A 10,189-nucleotide genomic window follows, 5' to 3' on the forward strand; every position below is an offset into this window, starting at 1 on the left:
GGGGAGAGTGTAGGTCCACCTCCTCGTGTTGTAACAATAATAAAAATAATCATAATTCCAACAATAACAACAGCTAACACTTCCCACGTGCCAGGCGCTGCTCTTTCCATACACTGTTTTCTTTAATCCATGCAACCAGCCCCTAAGGGAATGTTCGCTATATCCCCACTTCGCAGAGGAGAAAGCTGAGGCTGGGAGACGTTGACTCATACCCTCCCCCCTTCCCCACCTGGGGCCACAGAGCCTGCACCCTTAGCTAACCACTGGGCTACTCGGCCACATGACAGATGGTCAGGCAACAGCCACAGCAAATGCCACAGCAATGGCAGGGCAGTGACAAGACTGGACTGGATTGAGATTCCATATTTTTAGCTGTGTGACCTTAGCCAGGCCATATCACCTCTCTGGCCTCAGCTTCCCCATCTGTAAAATGGAGGTAAATCCTGTCCCTTTCCTCAGCTCAAACATTCTCAGGAGGGAGGCCTACAGAGCTTTACTATTGGGTGGAGGGGGCTGGGTGCCATGGGGGCAGGATTCTAGGCGTCCTCAAACACTGCCTCTGGGCCCAGGGCCTCCCCCGTAGGCAACCCCCCCACACACAGCCAGTCCTGCCCAAGGCAGCTCTGTGCCTGGTTCCAACAGGACCCCGGCAGGGCAGCCTGAGTGGGGTCATGAACACCCTGCCCGGGCTGCGCCCAGTGACCACATGCCCCCCTCTGGAGAGGGGAGACAACACTGGAGGTGCGCACACCTGAGGGTCCCGGGTGTGCGGCGGGCAGCCGATGTGCCCCGAGTCTAGCCCTGAGCCACAAGGACCCCCCCAGCACCCCCAGTCCTGACACCTGCTTCCCGGGCCCCACAGGTCCTGGCAGCGGGAACAGGGAGTCTGCTGGAGGCTCCCCTGGGCCGTGCCAACCTCCCTGTGCCCAGACAAAGCCCCCTCCCCCTGGCCTCTGGGGAGGGGGCAGGCGGGAGAGGGAGCCAACAAAGGCAGCCAGTGGGGCTGCGCCTGGGGCTCGTGCTACCCCCTCCCCGACCTGCCCAGAGCGCCCACACCCCCTCCTGCCACTTGGCCGCTCGGCTGGGGCGCCCGGCACCGTTGCTATGGCGGCAGCTCTGGGGAAGCTGCAGCTGGGTAATTATTGCGAACATCCATCCTGCCTCCTGCCCGCCCGGGAGAGCAGGGTAGCGAGCAGCCAGGGCCAGGGCAGCCCCTCCTCGCCCGCCGGGTGGCCGCACCCTGGCCTGGCACGGCGCCACTCGAGGGATGCAGGGGAGGAAAGCCGCGCAGGCGGCAGGGGCCGAGGCAGGCCAGCTCCAGCGGGGGCTGGCATGGCCGGCCAGGAGACCCCCCCCACATTCGCCCCTGCCCCCCCCCCACCTCTGGCCCACCCTTGGAGCTGACCAACCAGCCCGGAACTTGTTTTTTCTAACTATAAACACACACCACGCACAAAACGAGCCAGAGAGCCTCCTTTGTTCAAACAGAATCTTTCCTTGGCCTTTTTTGGGGCAGTGAGAGCCAACAACGCCCGGTCTGGGTGACAGCCTCTTACACAGGGACCATCCCCTAGATGAGGAGGTCCCCCTGGGGCCCCACCATGGGCTCTGCTGCCTTCTCTGGCCCAGAAGCTCGCCCTGGCCCCGGTGTCTAAATATAGCTCAGCCTGGCCCAGCCTGAGGTCACACACACTCCCAACTGCCTGGGGTGGCCATGCGCAGGGCGGCCAGGGACGTCCATTCGTTTGGGGATCAGACAAGCATTTCAGGAGCCAGGCACAGTGCTGGGCTCCGAGCCCCAGCCGTGAAGCAGCTGCGCCTTTGCCTTGGGGCTCATGGACCCCTTAGAGAGACTTGCAGCTCTGACGTTAGGCGCTCACTCTGCCAAGACAGGGTCCCCTGACACAGACTGGAGGCAGCATGGGAAGAGGGCCCTGGTGATGGTTGATGTGGTGAGGAGACATCGGTGTGAGGTAGGGGTGGGTCCAGGCAAAGGGGAAAGGGAGCAGCTACCGTCTGCGCCTGGGACAGCCTCTTGTGGGCAGGAGTGTGGGGTGCATCTCAGTCAGGACCCAGGCCCAGGAGCAGTGGAGGCCACTCTAGTGGGCCAGGGGTCGGCAGGCTACAGAGCACAGGGACACTCTTTCTGTCCTTTGGCCCCTATTGCCTCTTGGGGCTCTACACAGGCTGGGACACTTGCTAGAAGGCACCCAGCAGGAGAGAGCAGCCTGAATCCTTGATTTTCAAAGGTCTCTGGTGCCAAGGGTGGAAATGGAGGGGACATGAGGGAGGGGGGAAGCTGGCAGGGGCCACAGGCAGGGCAAAGCGCCCCTGGGAGAGCAGGTTAGAGGAGAAAAGGAAGACTAGACAGGGCTTGGGGGCTAATAGGGAGGGAGGGCTGGGCCTGAGTCTCCAGGTTTATCCAGGGCTTTGGGCTGCCTGTGTATCCTCCCCAAACCTGGGTCATCGAGGTGCTGACCAGGGCCCTGCACGGGCGACAGACATGTCAAAATAAGAGGCGAAATGCTGGTTGAAAGGGAGCCCAGCCCTGGCTGGCATGCCACCAGATGTCAGGGCCCTGGGGAGAGGGTCATCCGCTCCATCATCACTGATGGAGGGAGAGCAGCCTGCCTCCAGCACAGCCTTCTGGGTAGGGGCCGTCAGGCCCCGATGGCCTTTGGACCTCACACTTACAGTCACGGCAATAAATCTTCTCAATGGGCCAAGTTTTCCATCTGCAAAGCTCTTTCCCATCCTGCATCTTACCCTGGCTTCAAACAGCCCTGGTGCGAGGCTGGGCAGGGAACAGCAGCCAGTGCAGCCGTCCAGAGCCTGAGGCCTGGAGAAGCGACTTGCTCTGCCCAGGCAGGGAAAGGAGGGGTGGGAATGTCAAGTGCCCCCTACGTGGGGGGGACCTGGCACACTCACTCCAGCTGCAGCAAGAAAGCGTCGGGAGCAGAGCTTGAACTCGCGGCTAACCCCCTGGTCCAGGGCTGCTCTGTCCTCCTGAGACAGAGGCTTAGCAAGGGTCTGAGGCAGGGCCAGGCTATTTTCTGAGACTAGAAGCCAGAGAAGCAGGGGCCCAAGACAAGCATAAACACCCAGAGCAATTTTCCAGTCTGACAGTGAGCCCGTCTATCTTACACATGGGGAAACTGAGGTCCTGGCTAGGACCAGACCCAAAGAGTTTCCCAGATCCTGGAGTGGCTGGAATTGGGTGGCTAAGTCCCATAGATTCCCAGGGCTCTGCGGGATCCAGCCGTCCAGCAGAGCTTGCATTTGGAATGTGGAGAAAGGACTCTGGACGCAAATTCAGGAAAGAGTGTTCCCGGCCAGGCTGGCAACTAATATCAGCCCCGGGGATTCACAGGTCAGCGGGCTAAAGTGGCTTGGGTCAGGAGGGCTGAGAAGGGCACACCACAGTCAGCTCCAGCCATTTCAGAAATCTAGATGTGCAAGCGGTGATGATGGTAGAGTGGGGCACCCCACGTCCCTCATCCTTCATCCCCCTCGTCTGCTTTCCTCCCTTCTCCCCTCCCTCTCCTCCTGGAGGGCAGTTCCGGGGCTGGGGGCAGGGCATACCGGGGCGAGTCAGCAGCCCTGATCCTGCCCCCTTGGGAGGCCCTAGTCAGTCTCCTCATCTGCAAAACGGGCGTCATGGTGGTGGTGTCTTGGAGTTGTTGGCCGAATCAGACGACATGTGTGGCGGGCCAGCGTGATGGCCGCTGAGATAGTGCTGGAGATGTCACTGACGATAGACAGTAAGCACGGTGGCAATGAGTTGCAAGCTGATTCCCTGCCTTGCATTCAGGGCCCACAGTGCAGGCCCGGCCTCCCCCTGCTTCCAGCCTGCACCTCACACCGCCACCCACACCGAGCCTTCCTACCATCCACATGCCAGGGGCACTCCTACCTTGGGCTTTTGCTCAGCCTGTTCCGCCCACCTGGAAGGCCCTTCCCTTCCTCCCCAAATCCCACCCATCTCTCCAGATCCCTTTCCTCACCAAGACACACATACACACACACACACACACACACACACACACACACACACACACTTTTCCAGCCTTCATTTATCTTGGGCTCCCCAGGGAGTCAGTACCACCTTCTGGCACACATTTCAGCTCCTTGCAATTACAGGACCTAGGCTCTGGGGCTGTATAGGCCCGAGTTCAAATTCTGCTCCCCCTCCCTCTGTGCCTCGTCTCCCTTACTTGCGAGGTGGGGGCAACTGCAGCGCCCACTGCAGGGTGTGTCTCAGGCTTGTGTGATGCTAGGGGCACGGGAGGCACTTTGTTAGGAATAGGCTGTTATTATGGTTTGACTTCTTTCAGTTCCCCCTGCGCTTTCCACCTCCAAGCCCACCCTTCTTTGTCCCATGCCTCCCGTGTGGCAGGAAGCCTTAGGAAAAGGAGCTTGCAAAGGGGGCAGGGCCTTCCCCAAACTGCCTCTTCCTTTAGATGGGGGAGAAATGTGGGGACTGGGGGCTCTCCCCCTCTCCCTGAAATCACTCGAGGCAAGAAGCCACTCAGTAGCAGGACAAACCAGGATGACTGGAAAGTTCCCTGTAATCCAGGTTTCAAAGCCATCCCAGTGGAACGTTTGGAGCTTGGGAGGTAAGGATTATGCCGGGGAGAGACAGTCTGATAGAAAAATGTGACACACTGGGCAGCTCAGCGCTGGTGATGTGCGCAGAAACAGGCGGTCTATGTCCTTGGGTGGGAGCAGGGCTAGCTCTGGTTTCCCCGGCTGCGCGTCGTTAGTACTTATTGTGAATGCAGTACTGAGCCCCAGCACCCAGCCCTTCTGTTAGTACTTATCATGAATGCGGTACCCAGGCCCAGCACCCGGACCCTCTGTTAGTACTTACTGTTAATGTGGTACCCAGCCCCAGTACCTGGCCCCTCACTTAGTACTTAATCACGAATGCAGTACCCACTCCCAGCACCCAGCCCCTCTGTTAGTACTTATCACGAATGTGGCACCCAGCCCCAGCACCTGGCCCCTCTGTTAGTACTTACTGTTAATGTGGTACTCAGCCCCAGCACCCGACCCCTCTGTTAGTACTTATCACGAATGTGGCACCCAGCCCCAGCACCTGGCCCCTCTGTTAGTACTTACTGTTAATGTGGTACTCAGCCCCAGCACCCGACTCCTCTGTTAGTACTTATCACGAATGTGGCACCCAGCCCCAGCATCTGGCCCCTCTGTTAGTACTTACTGTTAATGTAGTACTCAGCCCCAGCACCCGACTCCTCTGTTAGTACTTATCACGAATGTGGTACCCAGCCCCTCCAGTAGTGCCGGGAGGTGAGCCAGGTGCCCGTCCTGGAGAAATTGCTCAGTGCACGGTGAGTCCTGCCCAGCTCACATGATGGAATACTGCCCAGCCGTTAAAAAGGAGATGGTTGCATATGTGCTGACCCAAAGCATCGTCCATGGTACGTTCAGTGAAAAGTACGGCGCCTTGCAGAACAAAATACACAGAACGTTAGCACTTACACGAGGAGCACACGCACCTCTGTGAACACGGCTGGCCCAGATACAGACAAAGGTGTAGTTACAGATATAGACAGAAGCGACACACAGAGGAAGAGGTACAGACACACACACATGAGAGTAAAGGTTCAAAAGAAGACCCTCTAACTGCCAGCTATGTTTGAGGGGAACACGGCTCAGGAAATGCAGGGGAATTACTTGGGTTTTTATTTGCTACATTTTATTCATGTCTGAGATATCACAATGAGAACATTTTCCCGAAATATGTGCGTCACGCTAAAATTTAAAAAAGAAAAGAGCCTGGCCACATGTCTGGAAGCTCAAGGCAGGGCGGGGCTGGGCACTCATGGGAGGCTGGTCGCGGGGGTCAGACTATGCGGCGTAGTCTCAGGCTGAGTCTGGAGCCTCTTTCCTAAACCAGCTGCAACTCTTGGTCCCCAAGGCGGGAGGCAGAGAGAGCTGGCTTTGGTGGCTGTAGCAGCAAAGGCAGGTCCCCAGTCTGGAAGTAGGTGAAACCTGAGCCATATACCCTGCGAGACAGGCCTACCTCCACCCCAGGAGGCAGGGAAGGCCCCTGGAACCTGGCAGGTGGCCACCTTGGACATGCAGCCACCAGAGTGGGTGAGGGTGCCGTGAGCCCCAGGCCTGCAGGCAAGCTGCCTCCTGGAGCCCACAGGTGTCTTCCCAGGCTGTTCTTGCACCATGCCTCTTGCAAACCCAGACCAGGGGTCAACAAGGTCGGTGGTAGGAGAAAGGAGAAGGTCATTCATGCACTTCCTGGGTGCGGGACCCCGAGCTAGGCACTTTTCCTACTCTCTATCTTTGGCCTTTTAATGGTTTAGAATAGTTTTTTGTTGTTGCTGTCGTTTTAATTCTGGACACACAGAAGTGGAGGAGGATTTTCAACCTGATAATGACAACAAAAGGTTAAAATAATTCCAACAACACAAAAGGATCTCTAGTGAAAAGCAGATCTCTCCCCGCCTCTTCTCCTCAGCCACCCAGTTCTGTCCGCAAGAGTCCTGCACACAGGAGCGGCTGTGTGTCCGCTCACAGCCCGCCTCTGAGTTTGGGGGAAGCACTCCACGCAAAATGTTCTGTACCTTTGCTCTTTTCACTAAAAATATGTATCTTAGAACTCCTTCCACAACAGTACCTGCAAACGGCCTCCTTCTTTTTCATGACTGGACTTCCGGGGCACACAGAATTCTTCAATATTCTGTAATCAATCTAGAATTCTGCTCCCAGGTCTCTCTGCCTTTCCCATGTGCATGCTTCTGCTCTGCACCGTAGCCTCGGCGGGCAGGTGGTTCCCCGTATTATAGAGGAGGAAAGTAGGGGGACCAACCATCCCTGCTTGCCTAGGACTGAACCAGTTTTAACATCGAGAGTCCCCCATCCTCGAAGACCCTCATTCCTGGGCAAACCAAGACGGTTGTTCACCGTAAGGGAAACAGAGGCTCAGAGGGGTGGGGGCCTTCTCCAAGACCTTGTGGTGGGTCAGCACAGACTGTCTGGTGGTGACGATGCTGTAGGAAGACGGTCACAGTATTCCCTCTGTGCCAGCACCTCGTGTGGTCCACGGCAGACTGGGAGGTAGACTGCAGGGCATCGTGAGAAGAACCTGCGGCCGCCAGACCTGGGTTCCATGTCGGCTGCAGGGCTTGCTTGTGTGTGGGACCATGCTGGCTGGCTCCCTCCCGGCCTCCGATCCTGGGCCCAGGACAGACTCAACAAGTATTAAGTGAAGAAGAAAATGAAGGAATGAATGAATCAAGTACCAGCATTTGTCATCCACATTTTATAGATGGAAAAATCGAGGCACAGAGAAGCTAAGTCACTGTCTCAGGGTCACACAACTCATAAGTAGCAGGGTCAGGATTTGAATCCAGACGAGGGCTCCAGAACCCATGACACTTTTCCCTCTTCTGGAATGTTCTTGTCTGCATTACCCTGCATGGCACTGCCTGGGCCCCTGCTTCCAGCTTCCTTTCACAAGAGCCCTGCCTTCCCTGCTCCTTGCTCCTGGCTCAGGGGCCCTGCTCTGCACCCCACTACATCCCCCTGGACTGGAAGCTCGTCTGAAGTTCAATGTCTGCCCTTCAGCAGCCCCCCCCCACGGACTTTGCTTCATTTGTTCAATTCATTTGTCCAATTCTCCATTCCTTTGCTCAACAAACATTTACTGGAACTAAAATGAGCCAGCTCAACCCCCCAGTACTGGAAATTCAGAGATGAATCCAGCCTGGGCCTTGTCCTCAGGGGACAAGGAAAACCAGACAAAGACACAGGACTTATAACCCAGCAAGAAAGCATTCGGATGGAGGTGACCCAGGCACAGCGCAGAGGGGATGGCAGTGGGGGCTCCTAGGCTGGGGGCTCTGGGAAAGCTCTCTGGAGAAGCATATGCCAGCATCTGGAAAGATGAGGAAGAATTAGCAAGACAGAGAGAAGGGGGAAGAGAGAAAGCTGGGGGCGGGGGTTGGTAACACCCGGACAAACTGGCCTGGAGGTAGGAGAGAGCATGAGGCATTCAGAAAGTGCAAGTTGTTCCTCACAGCTGGGGCCCAGGCTGTCCTCAGGTGGGGACATGTGGCCCGGAGAAACCCACCCCCTCCCCTGGCTACCCAGCCAGCTCTGCACTGAGCAGGGCTTCCAAGAATCTCATGTCTAGGAACTGATCACAAAAAAACCAAAATAATCAGTGATGTGGACATGGAATTATGTATGGATGGAGGCTGTTTATCATGGTGTTCTTTGTTACAGCGAACAAGTGCAAACAGCCTCCGTGCCCAGTCATGAGAAATCACCACTTTAGCCAAGAATCCACCACTGGCTGGAGTCATCCGAACAGCTTAGAAATCAGGTTAGCAGAGACTATTTAATGGCACTAGAAGAACGCATCTGACGCCATGTTAAGTAAAAAATAGCAAGATGGAGGAGCACCTGGCTGGCTTAGTCGGTGGAGCATGTAACTCTCATCTCTGGGCTATGAGTTCGAGCCCCATGTTGGGTATAGAGCCTACTTAAAAATAAAATCTTTAGGGGCGCCTGGGTAGCGCAGTCATTGGGTGTCTGCCTTCGGCTCAGGGCGTGATCCCGGCGTTCGGGGATCGAGTCCCACATCGGGCTCCTCCGCTGGGAGCCTGCTTCTTCCCCTCCCACTCCCCTGCTGTGTTCTCTCTCTCGCTGGCTGTCACATAAATAAATAAAATCTTTTAAAAAAATAAAATAAAATAAAAATAAAAAAATAAAAATAAAAATAAAATCTTTTAAAAAACCCATAAAAAACAGGGGTACCTGGGAGGCTCAGTTGGTTGAGATTCTGCCTTTGGCCCGGGTCATGATCCCAGGGTCCTCGGACTGAGCCCGGAGCTGGGCTCCCTGCTCAACGGGGAGTCTACTTCACCCTCTCCCTCTGGCCTTCCCCCTGCTCGTGCTCTCTTCCTCACTCGCCCTCTCGCTCTCTCAAATAAATAAATAAAATCTTTTTAAAAAACCCACCAAAGGGGCGCCTGGGTGGCACAGCGGTTAAGCGTCTGCCTTCGGCTCAGGGCGTGATCCCGGCGTTCTGGGATCGAGCCCCACATCAGGCTCTTCCGCTATGAGCCTGCTTCTTCCTCTCCCACTCCCCCTGCTTGTGTTCCCTCTCTCGCTGGCTGTCTCTATCTCTGTCGAATAAATAAATAAAATCTTTTAAATAAATAAATAAATAAATAACCCACCAAAAAAACAGCAAGATGCAAACAATTTTATTATTGTAAGGAGAGAGCTGTATACAAATACATGAAGATACTGGGAAGAAATGCATCGAATACTTCACAGTGGTTATCTCTGGTGATGGGCTAACCTAGGGGTTGTATTTCCTTTTTTAAAATAATTTCCTGTGTTCTCTGATTTTGCAACAGTGGGCCAGTCTCACTTTTATTTTCAGAGACCAATTCAAGGAGACAAGGTCCATGAGGCCACAACTTCCCCTTCCAGCCTCTTCCCAACCCTCCACTGAGCCACACAGAACGACCTGTTGCCTCAACATCCCTGCACCTCCAGCCTCCAGGCTTTTGCCTCTGCTGTTCCTTCGTCGGAGCGCCCTTCCCTTTCCCTCTCCACCCCGCGCAACCGCCCTGGCCTCCCACGCCTGCCTCAGGGTCCTTCCTCGGAGGACCTCACACGCACACGGAGCTCCCACACCCTCAAAGGGCAGGTTTATGTCCCCACACCCAGCGCCGCGGCCCGGGCTGCTGGAGGGAAGGACACTGCCTCATCTATGCCCCCCCCAGATGCTTTATACGCCGCCTAGAATTTATTTTTATTTATTCCTCACCACGATGTTTTTCGACAGTGTCTGAACCTACAGAAAATCATGCAGCGAACAGCCATATACCCTTCCCGTAGATTCCCCACTACTTGCTGTGTCATTCTCTCCCTGTCTTGCTGACCCAGTGCCGACATCCTGGCCAGGGCTGGGGGTCTGGAAGGTGCTCAGTGCTCGCCAGAATGAGGGAAAGAAGGAACGAGGACACGGGATGGTTCTCTAGGTCTGCCTCAGGGAAAACCCTGGCACAGCAAACCAGGGCTCTTTCTAAAATGCAGACAGTTACCACCTGCTTGGAGGCCTGCCGCCCACAGTCAGTGCAGCCCCCTCACCGACATCTGAGACGCCCTTCCTGCCCCGTCGCCCACTGACCCC

At 55.9% G+C, this 10,189-nt stretch overlaps 1 long non-coding RNA gene across 1 annotated transcript; it reads right to left on the reverse strand.

Moving 5' to 3' along the window:
* Window positions 1-5,702: 5,702 nt before the first annotated feature.
* LOC121104591 lies at window positions 5,703-8,507 on the reverse strand. The gene is made up of 2 exons (XR_005836917.1): window positions 6,989-8,507; window positions 5,703-6,406 (listed from the first exon to the last, which is right to left on the reverse strand). It is a non-coding gene; the product is annotated as an uncharacterized LOC121104591 (long non-coding RNA).
* Between the last annotated feature and the right edge of the window lie 1,682 nt (window positions 8,508-10,189).

This window comes from Ursus maritimus, unplaced genomic scaffold (assembly GCF_017311325.1).
Source record: "Ursus maritimus isolate PB19 unplaced genomic scaffold, ASM1731132v1 scaffold_22, whole genome shotgun sequence".
In the NCBI taxonomy this organism is placed as follows: Eukaryota; Metazoa; Chordata; class Mammalia; order Carnivora; family Ursidae; genus Ursus; species Ursus maritimus.